The following is a 16163-nucleotide window of genomic DNA, read 5'->3' on the forward strand; positions in this document are numbered from 1 at the left end:
TTGGGTGACACATCATAAGTACCCCAGCCTCTTTTTTCTGAGCTAGATCCAGTAACTGGGAAGAGCGTCGGCACCCCTAGAGGCTGCTTTTGCTGCACCTAACCTAGCAAGAGAGGTGGCTTCCACCACAGGCCCGAGTGAGGACCTGGCCATAGGTAGGCAGCCACCGGGAGCAGGGGCTCGTGTCTACCACATCCTGTCTCTTTCATTTCCCCAGACTTTCAGGTGTTCAGTGCTCACCTCTCCTTTGCTGAGTCTGTCTGTCCCTTTTCTTTCTCTCCTTCCTTCTCCTCACCCACTCACCTTTGGGAATAAGTTCTGTCAAGCCATCTGTGCCTTGTTGGGGACCTTGTGGTCTTTTGTCTTTTTTGGAGACCAGAGGCCAACTTTCCGTGTGAGCTCTTGCTTCTATGGCCAAGGGTGGAGCTGTCACTTTGAGTGCACACACCAGGGCAGCCGACCCTCCAGATCTTGTGTCTGCCTCCCAGGTCACATGCTCCTGCACTGGACTTTTTGGGTTCTGGGGATTTGAGCTCAGCTCTACACACTTGTAAAGCAAGTGCTATATCCACTGAGATCTCTGTATCTCCCCAGCCCTGAGAGATCCTCTTGTCTCCCCTGCCACAGTACTGGGATTGCAGCCTTGCTCAATTGTGCCTGGCTTTATGATTTTGGGGGATTTGAACTCATGCTTGTACAGCAAGCACTTGCCATGGGCATCTCAGGTCAGGCTATTCCTCCTACTGATACTGGAGTGCTAGGCTGGTTGTCCTTGAGTAGCGGACAAAGAATAAGTTTGTAAGCAGGCTGTGGTTGCTGCCCTACTGACTCTCAGATACAGAAGGGAGTATTGCAAACTTGGGCTTTTACTTGTGGGCCCATCTGAGTGGCAGCTGTGTCTGTATGTGCTGCAGGTGGAATTTCAGGGCAGACTCCAGCCTCAGTGTCTTTCCAGAGTAGCTCCAGGCACTGGGCCCCTTTGCTGCCAATCCTGGCCCAGTCCCAGGGCATGGGGTGTAGATGATTCCTTGCAAGAGGAGAAGCCATGGAGCAATGGGTCCCTGGGGTTGCTTCTGACCACAGAGCTGGCAGAAGCCTTTCTGGGTGTGGAATGTATCAGGGAGCCCTAGGCATGGTAGGATAGAAGAGGCAGCTGAAAGTGGAGAGCCCAGTGGATCTCAGCAGCTCCCCTCAACTCCCGTGTCCTCTTCATGAGGTTTCTATATACTTTCTTCAATTAGAGAGGGTCAGCCATAAGGGGTCCTCAAGTGCTACCTTCTCAGGGAGGGTGGGGCAGAGAGAGACATACATAGCCGCTCTGGGAGCAGAACCCCAGGCATTTAGCTACCCCTCTTAGAGGTCACCAGTACCTTCAGGGGCCTTCCAGGTTGTAGCGGGGAGCCGCAGCATCTTGGTCCCTGCCTGCTCGACGTCCCAGGCTAGAGACACCAGCGGCCTCGCTCAGTGAGGGAACCCTTCCGGTGCTCTGCTTCTGTCCTTGTGGCTCCCTATGGGATGATTGTCTGCAGCTGGCTGGCACCATCACCTGGAGAGGAGGAGGCAGCTGGAGTGGCTGCTGTTCTGTCTCCCTCTGTAGTCAAGCTGAGTGTGCCTGGGGCAGGTGTGGCAGCAGCCAGTGACCAGAGCCTGATGTGCACAGGTTGTCCTGGCACTGTGAGCAACCAGACAAGGGGCAGCTGAGTCAGGGTGGGGGGCATCACTGGGGCCACACCTGTCCTGGGTGATAATAGGCATAGGAAGGAGGAAGAGATGCTGGGTCATGGCCTGGGAGACCCTTGGAGGCAGGCAGCGTAAAGGTGGGGCGCTAGGCTGTGGTGGTGTCTCAGGGTCTCTCTGGGACTCCCTAGCACCAGGGCCCCAGGGGGGTGGGCAGTGGGTCTCTCTCAGGAGCCCTGTGTCATAGTACAGAAAGATCTGTCAGGTGCATGAAAGTAACCCTCTTGTGGCCATATTTCTGGATCACTTTCCACTAACATGGGTCATGTTTGTGGACCCTGCAAACTCTGACCCCTATCACATGCAGGACCTGGCCATCAGAGTCACAGGCCCCGCCTGTGTAGCTTTGGGAAATGATTAGTTTTGGATTTTAAATGTTTTTTTAATAATGTTCATTGTAGGGTGTGGAGCATGTGCCACAGTTGCACATGTGGAAGTCTGGGGATCAGGTTTGGCAGCAAGTGCCTTTTCCTGCCAGGTCCTCTCGCAGAGGCCATATTTCTGAGCCACAGTAGAAGGTGGAGGCAGAGCCGGTAAGCTGGCCTCAGTGCCAGCGTCCTGAGTTACTGTAGCACTTGCTGCAGGTGATTAGGCCACACTGGCCTTCGCTTTTGATTTAATTATTCTTGCTGCGGGTAGTGATTGTTGTTATTTTGGTTTTCAAGTCAGGCTTTCTCTGTGTAGCCCTGGTTGTCCAGTAGCTCACTTTGTAAACCAAGCTGGTCATAAACTCACAAAGATCCTCCTGCCTCCGCCTCCTGAGTGCTGGGATTAAATGTATACACCACCAGTAAAGCCCAGCCAGGACTTTACTTTTTAAAAAAAGTTACATACTTATTTCATGGATATTTTGCCTGTGTATGTGTGCAATGCCTGTTGATGCCAGAAAAGGGTGTCAGATCGATCCCCTGCAGCTGGGTGAGCCACCTTAGGAGTGCTGGCGATTGAGGCTGGGTCCTTTGCAAGGGCGGCCAGTGCTCTAACAGCTGAGCCATTTGTCTCACCGCTGAGGAGCACAGGGAGAGGAGCAGTCTCTGTGGTACAGATGAGGGAGGCATCACAGAGCCCTGGAAGCTGGGCTCTCTGTTGCCATCTGCTGCACCTGTGGCCTGAGCAGGGCTGCAATCACCTGGCCTAAAACAGCTTCCTAGAGGGCATGGATCAGGGGCGAGTGAGTGCCTGCCCAGTACACCAGACCTCAGAACTGTTCCCTGAACCCCGAAAAGCATGGTATGAAGACAAACTGCGGGGCTGATGACATGCTCAGCCAGTAATGGGGCTTGCTGTGAAGCCTGAACACTAGTTCAGTTCCCAGGACCCACAGGGAAGAACAAGAGAACCAGTCCTGCCGGTTGTCTTCATGCTTCCACATGCATGACTTCTCCAAATAATAAATAATAAAAATAAATTGTAGCTGGGAATAAATTGTAGCTGAGCGTGGTGGCGCATGCCTTTAATCCCAGCACTCAGGAGGCAGAGGCAGGCAGATTTCTGAGTTCGAGGCCAGCCTGGTCTACAAAGTGAGTTCCAGGACAGCAAGGGCTACACAGAGAAACCCTGTCTCAAAAAACCAAAAAAAAAAAAAAAAAAGTAAAAATTTGTAATATTAATTAACAAACAAACAAAACGAGCTGCAAAGTTGTGTTCAAAGATGTGTCCTTATGTGTCAGGGCAGGTGCTGGGATGTTAAATATGGGGGTGGGGGTGGGGAAAAGGGGTACAAGAGAGTGCTGAAGGGTCCTCCAGGGCACTGCCCTACCACTACATCCTGAAGATGATGTGGGCAGAGGTAGTAAGGAGCAGGGACTCCAAAGACAGACAGACCACACATGTAAAAACCCTGGGGTGGTGCTCCCAGAGTGAAAGAACTGGTGTGCTCATGGATCAGAGGCTGGCAGTGTCAGCCTTGGGCTATGTCTTATGGACAGCTCCTATGATGGGCAGAAGAGCCCTTAGCACCTCTGGGGAGCCTGAAACTTATCTACTGCCACTGTTGCTGTGGCAGCCTTTGCATCATGTCCCGTGCTGCCTCAGGACAGAGCTCTGGAGGGGAGGGCAAGGGAGAGGAGGGGAGGGAGAGAAGGAGAAACTTTGTTCCTAGGACAGGCCACCACACCTCTCTGGGCCTCAGCAGCCTGGCTCTAATCATATGGGCAGGGGGAGACAGGTATTGGGAGCAAGAGGTGCACTGGTTCTTTCTGGTCCTGCAGTTGTGTGCATCCCTTAGTACTCTCCTCATAATCTATGTGGAGGTCAAAGGGCAACTTGTCGGAGTCAGCCAGCCTTTTCCTTCACCAGGCTTGGCAACAAGCTCCTTTTCCCTAATTCATCTGCCACCCTCCCCCGGCCCCCCCAGGTTACATGTGTGCAGGTACACGTGGAAGCTGCAGAACAACCCTAGCAGTGTCCCTCACTTGTTCTCCACTTTGTCTTGGGAGGCAAGGTCTCACTGAGGCTGGACTTGCTGCCATGGTTGCTGGCCAGAAAGAGCTCCACAGATGCTCCTGGCTTCACTGGCTTCACCTCCCCAGTGCTGCCATCATAGGCCACAACTCCTTCCAGCTTTCACTCTGGGAGCTGGGGGTGGAGTCCAGTCCTTAGGCTCTGAGGCAGGCACTGGCTCATGTGTGCACAGCGTGCACATGCAGGCATACACCAACAGGCATACATGCCTCTCTCTAAGCACAACAGGCTTGCTCTCTCCCAGCTCCTGTTCCTGTCCTTCTGGAACACTCTCAGTGTTCTACAGAAGCCCATTTCTGCTATCCCTTTCTGTCTGCCCCTTCCTCCCAGCCCCTGCTAGACACAGACCAAAGCTTTTACGTTTGGAGTACAGTCTTGCTGTGCGGTGGGCCATGGCTGTGAAGGGCTTCGAGCTGGTGATGAAGATGAAGATCCTATGGCCCCATGTCTTCACAAGGCCCTTCTTCATGTGTGTAGATGTGTGACAGTGCCCATGTTTTGTGCTATGGCAGGTTGCAGGGTTGCAGCTGAGGTGCGTGAAGCCAGTGACAGCTTTCATAAAGCATATCCCTGTTGTCATGTTCTGTGACTGGGGATGAGATCACATGGCAGGTCTCTCCCACTGGCCTGATGTTATCAAGGTTTGGTCACTGTGGGTCAGAGCCTTGTTCCTGTTTATGGCTGAGTAATATTCCGTGGAATGCATGGACCATTATACATCTGTGTGTCCTTGATGGACATCTTAGTTTTAGGGTTTCTATCTGTTGTGAACATGTGTGAGTTTATGCAGATATGTGTGTTTGTGTTCTTTTTTTTTTTTATTTTATGTGCATTGGTATGAGGGTGTCAGATCCCTTGGAACTGGAGTTACAGACAGTTGTAAGCTGGCATATAGGATGCTAGGAATTAAACCTGGGTCCTTTAGAAGAGCAGATAGTGCTCTTAACCACTAAGCCATTTCTCCAGCCTCTTGTGTGTTCATTTTTGCCATGCTCAGTATGTGTTCCAGAGTGGCTGCTTCATTGTCCATGCCTGGCAGTGTAGACTACTTCCAGTTTTGGCAGGGTCCCACAATGGCTAAGCCTCGAGATCCCATCCCTCCTGCCTTGCTCAGTGTCCTGCACTGTGAACCCTATTGTCTTTTTTGAGTCTCAGTCCTGGCCCTTCTCTCCTGTTGAGCTGGGTACTGTGTTGTGTCCTGAGCCACCCCCGCTCCCCTACAGGGTGTGTCCTGGGCTGGGGGACCTCTGGAATGGGAATCCCTGGGCCATCAACCTTTCCTGGCCCAAGTCATTACAGTCAGTGATGTCTCTGATAGCACAGGCATCCCTGGGGCAGCATCGTATGGTGGCCTCTGCAGTGATACTTCATGAAGTCCATGCTTCTCCAGCTCTGAGACCCGTCTAGGGAATTGACAGTGCCAGTGGCCTCCTGCCTTCCCAGTGTTCCCACCCATATTACTGCTGTCTCCATGCCCCTCACACCTCCACTGCTGGGTGGCCTTGGGCATTCTGTATCCTGATTTGTGTCTCCTACACCATCTGGGATAGTGTAGTGATGGTGCCTGACTGCTTCAGATGGCTGTGGTGTGGCAGCACATGAGCATATGTGTGTGTGTACATGCATGTGTGCGTCTGTCCCCACACGTGTGTGTCAATGCATGTCCGTGTGTTGTAGGAATATGTGTATGTGTCTATGCCTGTGTGGACCAGGTGTCCCTGACTGATCTTGATAGGTGCCTTGCCCCAGAAGTCCCTCAGCCGTACCATGATGATGATGATGATGAGGAGGAGGAGGCAGGGCAAGTGAAGAGACCCGCGCCAGGCCACTGGGCTCAGTGAAGCCCTGGGATGGCAGGGGCATCCAGCTCCATTTTTGGTCCTCCAGGCACTGGTTATGGTGTCTGATGCAAGGCTAGAGCATGGGTCAATAAACAGATGCCGTCTGGGCCTGGCACTTAGTAGCCAAGAATGCACATAAGGTTCAGGAGGCTGTATCTCTTTGGGAGGTGTCTTTCACTAGTGACACTGGGTGCTGGGGTTCTGGCTGTGGCTTCTTTCCAGGGGAGAGACAAGTGACTCTCCCCAGTCTGCTTTCCTCCTCTGATCTAATGATGCTAGCAGGTCCTGACCTTTGACAGGCTGTGGTTCCAGAACCCAGGGCTGGGCAGCCATGCCACAGGTAAACCTGGTTTCCTGCCCCTACCTCAGCACTGGCTTACTTGTTTTTTTTGTTTGTTTGTTTGTTTCTTTCTTTCTTTCTTTCTTTTTACATTTGGTATGCTTATTTTGTGTGTATACACATGTATGTGTGGGCTTTGTGTCACACACTGTGCCTGTGGAGGGAGTCACTTTTCTCCTTCTGCCACAGGGGGCCTGGAGGCCTGGGGTTTGGGGCAGGTGCCAGCCATTCTTATGTTTATCCCTGGCAAGTCACCCTGGCCTGATTGGTGTTATTTAATGCCACTGATTATTTGCCTGAGTGTGTGTGTGACCGTGCGTGTTCGGGCTCCATCATTCGTGTTTGTGGTCAGGTCAGTGTGCAGATATGTGTTCCCACTCATTTTCTCTGCCTTAACTCTCATGATAAGGCTCATGAACCGGAAGCTCACATGCCAGTCTGAATTGCTTGCCAGCAGGGTCACACTGGGCCAACAGTGGTTCTGGAACAGAACAGGTTCAGAACAGGGGTTCTGGAAAGGCTCCAAGGTGCCTTTCCTGAGGCCCCCACATGGGGGCACTCTGAGGATGCCTAAGATCTCCTTTCTCTGCCCTTTGCCTGAACCATCTCAGGCAACTGTGGGCTGAGTCCTCTGTGTCACTAATACTTGAGTGCATGCTCTCTCCAGGCTGGACCAAGTGGTCATGTGTGTCACCCCCAGCACTGACAGGCTCCATCTTGACTCTGTGGGAGCCTGTTAGTACAAAGAGAATCTAGGTTTGAGTTGTCCACTTCCTGTTATTCCTTTCACTGGGAATAGCCCCTTGAATCTGTGAAGGTTTGATGAGGTGAGGCCACAGGTGGGGAAGAGAAATGTCACTGTGTCCTTTTAGTGTTGGTGCAGAAGGTCTGGTGTGGATCCATTCTGTTTGGTGACAGGAACTCTGATTAGAGGTTCCACTCTGTTCTTGAGGGAGATGTTTGAGTTGTGAGGGCTCACTACTGGTCCCCCGCTGGGAAAGCTGTAGAGGGCGAAGGGCATCTCATGCATTGCTCTGTGCCTATCTGTTATCTGCCTTCTATTCTGACACACAGCACAGTTTCTCCTCCCTGGGTGGTTGGTGACTTCCCCTTCTCTGCTAACATCATGGTGTTCATGGCTCTTAAGCCACAGTGTTCTCAGCACATCCTCATCTGCCACCCTGTGGTGGATTCCTGATGATTCTTCTGCCTCGGGACTGTAGTTGATTCTAGACCCTCATCAGCGATGCAAGACCACTGTGCACACTGCAAGTGCAGGCATGTGACAGTGTCTAGTTTCAAACTAAAGGCCATGTCTGTGTGTATAGCTAATCTAGATGGACATCTTATCTATCTACTTTTGTTTTCTTCCATCCATCTTTTTGTTTGCCCACTCACCCACCCATCCATCTACCCATTCATTCATCCCTCCATCCATTTATCCATCCATCCATCTACATATCTACCTCCCACTCATTCATATACTCAACCACCCTCTCACCTATACTTTCATCCATCCATCCATCCACCTACCCATCCATCCATCTACCCACCCATCCATCCATCTACCCACCCATCCATCCATCTACCCACCCATCCATCCACCCACCCACCCATCCATCCACCCACCCACCCACCCATCCATCCACCTACTTCCCCATCCACCCACCCATCCACCTATCATCCATCTACCCATCCATCCTCCCATCCATCCATCCATTTGTCCACCTACTTGCTCATACCACCTCCCACCCTCTTCCCAGCAGCAGCACTGTGAGTTTACACCAAGGCCTGCAGTTCCATGCAGTGTCCCTTGGACCTCTCAGCTCCTGTGACAAACTTCTGCTGACAGTAAGATCCACTGTCTGCACTGAGAGCCCCCAGAAGAACAGCGTCCTCCATGTTTGTCTTAGGTGCACGGTTCAGGCTGTTGTACAAGTTCTGTGGTCCTGTCCCTTGCCATGGCTATGCTGCTTTCACTTGAAATAAAGTCTTTTCTTTGTTCCTTCTTCTGTCTGAGCAGGGTCCTACTGGTTTCAGTTTCTGATGTCTTTGGAACATGGAAGGTGAACAAGGTTCAGTGTTGGGTCTGCTGAGAAGGTGCATTGTGTGAATGTCACTGCCCTGCCTGCTGCCCCTGTATCTCATAGTCTCGGTCAGAGGCTCTGGGCCTGGAGCCCACAGGCCAGCCCCTTGTGCCTCTGTGCAGCCAGTGTCCTCTGCTCAGCCTGTGTCCCAGTGTCTGCAGTGCTACCTTGCAGCACAGCTGTTACAGTTCCCCACATGTTAGAAGGAGACCCTTCCACCTTGTCAGCTGCTTCAAAGGCCTCTCTTGGCCTCTGAGGCCCTAGGTCCACATGCCATTCCCCGCCTCGCCAGCAGGGTGTGCTACTCTTGGTCACAGTGTCTGCACCCTGGGCTGCAGGGACCTTGGCTAGTTTCAACTTCCTGAGCAGAGTAAGGCCCTCTTTCTGTACTTCCTAAAGAAGTTGGTTTTTAGCTGGGTGGTGGTGGCACACACCTTTAATCCCAGCAGAGGCAGGCGGATTTCTGAGTTCGAGGCCAGCCTGGTCTACAGAGTGAGTTCCAGGACAGCCAGGGCTATACAGAGAAACCCTGTCTGGAAAAACAGAAAACAAAAAAACAAAAAAAAAGTTGCGTTTGGTTATGTCTGTACTTCTGTGTGTGTATGAGGGTGGTCTTCCTCAGTATGTGTGGGAGCTCAGGGAACAGGTTTCAGCCCTCAGTCTCCCTTCCCACCACGTAGGACCCCAAGGCACCTTTACCTGTTGAACTGTCTCAGCTCCCAACTTTTATTGATTTTATTTTATAGTTTTTAAATGTTAGCATTTAATTAAATTATATGTGTATGAGTACAGTGCCTGTGGAGGCCAGAGAGGGCGTCAGGTCCCTGGAGTTGGAGTCATCTGACATGGTGCTGGGGACAGAGGGTGCCACAGAAGAGCAGCTGGTGTGCTTAGCTCTCCAACTTGTATTTAATTCAGTCTTCCTTCCTTCCTTCCTTCCTTCCTTCCTTCCTTCCTTCCTTCCTTCCTGGGTTTTTCAGACAGGGTCTCACTGTGTAGCCCTGCCCTGTCCTGCTCTTGGCCTATGCTGGGCTTAAACTCACAGAATTCTGTCTGCGTCTGCTCCTCAGTGCTGGGATTAAAGATGTGTGCCACCATGCCGGACAGTTTTAAATTTTGATTTTTGCTGTTTTTTGAGAGAGTCTGGCTTCGTAGCCTTAAACTCCTAAGTCCCCTGCTTTCGCCCATGAGAACAAGGATGGCAGGCATGTGCCATCTTTAGCTATGTGTCGGTCCTCTTATATTTCACTTTCTATTTCTGTGACAAAGTCCTGGGGGACTAGTATGATTGACTTCCAAGAGGAAAAGCAGTTCTAGGCTGGTAAGAGGGCTTAGTGGGTAAGGAGCTTGCGGCCATGCCAGGCCACGTGGTGACACGTTGTCCTCTGACTGCCACATCTGGGTCATGGCATGTGCACTCACATACAAGATGAACAAATGAAAATGTAATCAAAGTAATTTAAAATGTCCTCCTCACAGCAGCTGGCTGTCATTCACGCCACTAAGATGTTTGTCCATGGTATGCCTGGTCACCTGTCCCCTCAGGCCTATGGACCACTCTTCTGTGGCTGTGCAGATCCCATTGTTCCCAGGTGGCAGGGGATTATTAGGGGTGGACTACAACAGTAACATCAGAATTGAAGGGGGAGGGCTGGGGACACATGGTTCTTCTGGAAAGTGGTGGGTGTACCGGTGGGGCATTCTTGAGTTCCCCTAGGGATTGTAGAGGCTCCTGGGCATCCCCCTGTGCCAGGGCCTTGCTTGTGGCAGAAGGCAGTGGCTGGCTGTTTCTGCCATCTGCAGCTACCCTGTTGTCACAAACTTTGGCCTCACATCCATCTTCCTTTGACTTCAAGCCGGGAACTTGGGACTCTGGGTGTCCTCACTGTCTGTTGTCTTTAGGCATATCTGAAGTCCATCTCCAGAGATGACTGGTTGTAATGGTGTGTTCAAAGGTCCTGCTGCCAGCCTTGCCTTGTTCCTCTGCTTGACAACATTCCCATCATGCCAGCTTCTGTGTCTCCTTGCCATACCCCCTACTGGGTTGAGTTTCCTGTCACAACACACTGGAGGATATTGGCAAGCCTGTGTGGCCTGTCCCTGATCATCTCTGTCTTGATCCGTCTGGATAGAGTTGGTATCGGGAAGGCTGAAGAGTTCCCCCTTGAGCCACTTGCCTGATACCTGTGTGATCATGTCAGCCAAGGCTCAGCTGAGAGCCCCCAAGACTGTGGCCTGACCCTAATGACACCCCAGAGATGCTGGGGAGAGACACATCTGCTGGGAGCTCACTGTGGGAACAGAGCCTGGCTCTGGCCCCTGCTTCCTGTTCCTGCACCTATCTAGGGCCAAGAGGGATCTGCAGCAACACAGGGAACCCCTTTTTGTGGCAGCTGTGTCCTGCTTGGGTTGCTATTTTGGGGACTTGGGCTGGGGAGAAGTGGGGGGATTGTGTGAAGTGTGGACTCTCATCCAGACAGGCTGTTACCTGCTGAGGCAGTGGCTTTCTGTGGCCCCTTGGTCTCCTTGGTGGCCAGCCTGGGACACCCTGGTAGATGGAGTCCTTCATGCTATGGTAGAGTTGCTGCTGCAAATCTGCTGGGATTTTGCTTGGAGAACAGGGCTATACAAGAGCCCTGTGATGTACAAGAGCTGTGATGCTGCAGTGGCCGTCTGCTCAAGTTGTCAGCTGTTCTCTACAGCTCTCAGAACCACGATAGTCTATGCCCAGTGCAGGTCAAGAGCATGCTCCTCCATCTCCAGTGTGATTGTTCCACTGTTCTATGCTAGCACCTGCTTCTCTTGGCCTCAAATGTCTCTGAGGAAGTGTCTGTCTGCTCAGACCCTTGCCTGACTTTTCATGGCTTGTCTTTGTTTGAGTGTCAAGGGCTCTATGTTCTGAATGCTGGTCCCTTTTCTTGTGGTTGAGTGGTATCTTAGGGTTTCAATACTGTGATGAAATACCAAGACCAAAGCAAATTGGGGAGGAAAGGGTTTTTTTGGGTTTATACTTTCATATTGTAGTCTATTACTGAAGGAACTTGAATAGGGCAGGAACCTGGAGACAGGAGCTGCTGTAGAGACCATGGAGGGTGCTGTTTACTGGCTTGCTCCCCATGGCTTGTTCAGCCTGCTTCTGATAGAACCCAAGACTGCCAGCCCAGGGATGGCCCTACCCACAGTGGGCTGGACACTCCTCCATCAACCACTAATTAAGAAAATGTCTTGGGCTGGTGAGATGGCTCAGTGGGTAAGAGCACCCGACTGCTTTTTCGAAGGTCCAGAGTTCAAATCCAAGCAACCACATGGTGGCTCACAACCATCCGTAACGAGATCTGACTCTTCTGGAGTGTCTGAAGACAGCTACAGTGTACTTACATATAATAAATAAATAAATCTTTAAAAAAAAAAAAGAAAATGTCTTACAGGCTTAAAATCTACAGTTAGATTTTATGGAGGCATTTTCTCAGTTGAGGCTCCCTCCTCTCTGATGACTCTAGCTTGTGTCGAGTGGACATGAAACTAGCCAGGACAAACGGTGAGCTTGTTGTGTATGCTGGATACTGGTCTCTTGTCTTTTTTTATTTAATATTTATTTATTATATGTAAGTACACTGTAGCTGTCTTCAGGCACTCCAGACGAGGGCATCCAATCTCATTACAGATGGTTGTGAGCCATCATGTGGTTGCTGGGATTTGAACTCAGGACCTTCAGAAGAGCAGTTAGTGCTCTTAACCGCTGAGCCATCTCGCCAGTCCCCGGTCTCTTGTCTTCTTGTTGTTGAGTGGTGAAGACTTTTTTCTGAACTCTGGTCTTCTTGGACTTGTGGCTCTCAGGTATTTCCTGAGAGCCTTTGAGTTCAGAGGCCAGTATATGTCACCTCTTACCCCTTGTCTGAAAGCTACAAACATTCAAGGCCACAAATATTTTTAGGGTTTGATGGTTGATTTTAAAATTTGTTCTGGACTGATTTAGAATTGTTTTTGTGTGTGGTCTGAGGGTCTAAATTCATTCATCCAGCCATGTAGATTGCAGAAACTTTTCTTGAACAAAACCCACTCTCCCCATTAATGGGTCTAGCCTTAGCACAGATCTTTAGTGTGGGTCTATTCAGAAATCTCAATTCTGGTAGCTCTTGCATGGTAGCTCTTGCTTAACCAGGACCAGTCTCTCTCTCTCTCTCTCTCTCTCTCTCTCTCCCTCCCTCCCTCCCTCCCTCCCTCCCTCCCTCCCTCCCTCTTTTTTGCTTTTTGTTTTTTTTGGTTTTTCGAGACAGGGTTTCTCTGTAGCCCTGACTGTCCTAGAACTCACTCTGTAGACCAGGCTGGCCTCGAACTCAGAAATCCGCCTGCCTCTGCCTCCCAGGTGCTGGGATTAAAGGTGGGCACCACCACGCCTGGCAGGACCAGGTCTCTTATTGCTGGAGGTGCTGGGGCTGGAACCCATGGCTGCCCCAGCTACCTCCCACCCATTCTTGTTCAGTTCTTGGAATTTTCCCATCCTGAGCTGTTTGATATCATTTTTTTGCTGGACTGGTGGTCAGCAAGCTCCTGTCTCTATAAACACCCTTACCTCCACTCCCCGTACCCACACTCCCTTACCCCTGCTGGCAGCTCAGTGCTGCCCTTTAGCTGGGTGCTGGGATTTGGACTCAAGTTCTGTGCAGCAAGCACTCTCACCCACTGAGCCATCTCTTCAGCTCCTTTGTTGGATTCTCTGTTCTTTCAGAGAGAAAGTTGTGAGCTGGTGCTGGGCCTGCCTAGAAGCAGAGTGGGGGACAGCAGGGACAAGGTCAAGAGCCACAGGGACGGGGCAGTCTCCAGACAGCAGAGGAGGAGGGGGAGAGAATGGGGCTCTTGCTGGTGCTGGGCCTGGGAAGACTAGCCCAGGGGATTCTGAAGTCATGGTGACAGTGGGGTGTGGTGTGGTAGGGTCTTGGGTGCTGGGAGGGTTGTTAGCCTGTCACTATTTAGGAAGTGTATGGGAGAAGAGCTTTCCTCAGGCACTGGCCAAGTTGGGCAAGGCTGAGCATCTGAGCAGTGACAAAGGAAGCTAGAGCCCAGGACAGTTGGGACAAAAGGCATAGGTGGGGCCATAAAGGTTGCAGATTGGTAACCTCAGCCACAGGCTCCAGTCACAAAGTCCTAGTGCCACAGTGCACTTCTTGTCACCAAGCCTTGAGCATTTGAGTCCCTGTGCACTAATTGGTGGCTCACTGGTGGGGACTACACTGACCTAACTCTAAAGGTCAGGGGCTTTGAAAGGAGCCAGGCACTTTGTGCTCTTTGAGGCCAGGTGTAGCCCAGGCTGACCCCAGACTTGGTGTGTAGCTGAGACTTGCAGTGTGTCATATGTAGCACAGGTATGCCTCAGACTTGGTGTGTAGCTGACGCTGGCCTCAAGTTCCTGCCCTCCTTCTTCACTTCCTGAGTGCTGGGGTACAGGCATGTGCTATTACACTTGGCTAAACTTGAAAATCAGTAGCTGTCTGCGGCTTCTCTATTGTTACTTGACTGCTCCCAGCTCTCACTATGCTAGCTCACAGTGGGGCAGCAGAGAGCTGGGGACAGCCTGCTTGAACAATGGTAGGGCAAGGACTGTGCCTGGTTGGACAGGCAGGGGCTGCAGCCATGTAGCTTAGTCACAAGCTCTCATCTGCACCTTGTAGGCAGGACACTGCTACTGCTGGAGGTGCCTGACAGGAAGCATCCTGCCTGCTTCCTTGAGCCTGGGTCATCTGGCCACTTCAGCCCCTTGGAATCTTCTGGAACCCTCAGGTAAGTGGCCAGGCGCAGGGAGACAGGTTGGCTGGCCTGAGTGCTGGAGAGATGGTTTGGTGCTTAAGAGCAGTGGCTGCTCTTCTAGAGGACCAGCACCCTTGTCAAGGGTTCACGATCAAAAATGCTGGCGTCTGCAGAGCCCTGTACTCACAAGCACACATAGCTTTCATCTGCACCTTGCAGGGTGCTGCTGCTTCTCACATGTACACACACAGACATGTGCACACACAAGCACATATATAACTTAAAAGTCCTTTAAAAACAGAATCCACAGAAAGAGAGCCTGTTTGTGGGGTGGTGTTTCCAAGGGTGAACCCAGGGCCTTGTGTATGCTGGTCCATGCTTAGCACCAAGCCACACCCCAGCCTCTCTGTGAAGTGTGAATCATGTTAATGAACTCTCCAGTGCTCACCATGTGTCTGTGGTGGCCATCAGAGTCCCCGCCCAGTGTGAGATGTTGTGTCCACCCGTGCTCCCCTTGAAAGGCACCAGTCACCCTCTCACACAGCAGGTCCCTCTGCCTTCAGGAAGCCAGGTGTGTTCCTTTGTGTCTGGGGTAGGGACACAGTCCTGGGCCTTGTGTGCGAATTTGGGCATGACCACTACACCGCTGTGCAGCTTGGATAGGGCTAATTTAGCAGGGGCATCTGCAGTGGCTCGGGGTTCCCCAGGAAGGTGCAGGGCTGAGAAAGGCCCAGATGGGGTTATCAAGTTGTAGATAAATATCTGGGGTTTCGAGTTGGGCTTCATGTTACCTCTGAGCCATGGAGACAGATGCCACTGCCATGTGGGTTCATTGCGGCCTCCCTGGTTCAGGGATGATTCCCAGCAAGGTGATTTTGCAAGGCCATTGAGCTGGCCAGGTCATTGCAGATTGGAGCTGGGGGAGGCCTTTCCGCTTGCTGTGGACAGGGAAGCCATGGCTCAAAAGGCTTGACCTGCAGGGCCTGCCTCATGATCTTAGGTGGGACTCCCTGTCTGCATTGAGCTTTATTAACTCAAGCTGGCACAATAGAGCCTTGAAGCAGAGATTACTGCCTGTTGGGCTCAAAACAACCAGAGCCACTGTCCTTGCAGGCAGTGTGGATCACTGGTGGCTGAGAGACAGTGGACAGGTGGCTCTGGCTTGGAAGTCATTGTGTCTTAACCTCCTAAAACAACTGTTTTTGTCCTTCAAGCTTAGTGCCCCAGGCCGCCTTTGCCCTCAAACAAGGTTTTCTGAGCCAGGATGAGTTCGAAGGGAGTGGAAGAGTTCCTTTTTTTTTTTTTTGTTTTTTGAGACGGGGTTTCTCCGTATAGCTCTGGCTGTCCTGGAACTCACTCTGTAGACCAGTAGACCAGGCTGGTCTCGAACTCAGAGATCCACCTGCCTTTGCCTCCCAAGTGCTGGGATTAAAGGCATGCACCACCACTGCCCAGCTACGGGAACGCCACAGAAGAGTTCTTCCCCAGCTCCCAGAAGGAAACTAAGGAATTCACAGTGTGCAGGGAGGGTCCTCTGGACACACAGGGCTCGCTCGCTCAGCAGGTCCTGCAGGCTTCTCTGTCAGGAGTATCCACTCAGCCCACCAGCAAGAGTAGACGACAGCTCAGTGGTTTGCAGAATATTCACAGAGTAGTGCCACTGCCTAGTTCCAGAGCTGTCCATTATCCCAGGAGCAGTTAGTTACCTCTCTCCCCTGCGTCTAGCACCCACGGTTCCACTTCCCATTTATGGGGTGGCTTGTTTTGGACATTTCCTGTTATGGATCCCACATTGAGTGATGTTTTATTAGAGCTTCTATTGCTATGATGAGACATCATGACCAAAAGCAACCTGGGGAGGAAAGGCTGCCTCTGTCTCCCAAGTGCTGGGGTTAATGTGCATGTCGCCTAACCTCTAAGCAAGAGGCAATTTCTTTCCTCCCCTCCCCT

At 51.6% G+C, this 16163-nt stretch overlaps 1 protein-coding gene across 5 annotated transcripts in view; it reads left to right on the top strand.

Annotated features, from left to right (window-relative positions):
- Window positions 1-16163, top strand: part of Kdm4b (lysine demethylase 4B) — a 78118-nt gene that overhangs the window by 4111 nt on the left and 57844 nt on the right. For 4 of the 5 annotated variants that reach the window (XM_021186539.2, XM_021186541.2, XM_029471258.1 and 1 more), the window contains exon 2: window positions 14138-14246. The exons of the other annotated variant lie outside the window; for it this stretch is intronic. The gene's annotated coding sequence lies outside the window, so the exon portion shown is untranslated. The remainder of the gene's footprint in view (window positions 1-14137; window positions 14247-16163) is intronic. 5 annotated transcript variants of the gene reach the window in all.

Source organism: Mus caroli, chromosome 17, assembly GCF_900094665.2.
Source record: "Mus caroli chromosome 17, CAROLI_EIJ_v1.1, whole genome shotgun sequence".
In the NCBI taxonomy this organism is placed as follows: domain Eukaryota; kingdom Metazoa; phylum Chordata; class Mammalia; order Rodentia; family Muridae; genus Mus; species Mus caroli.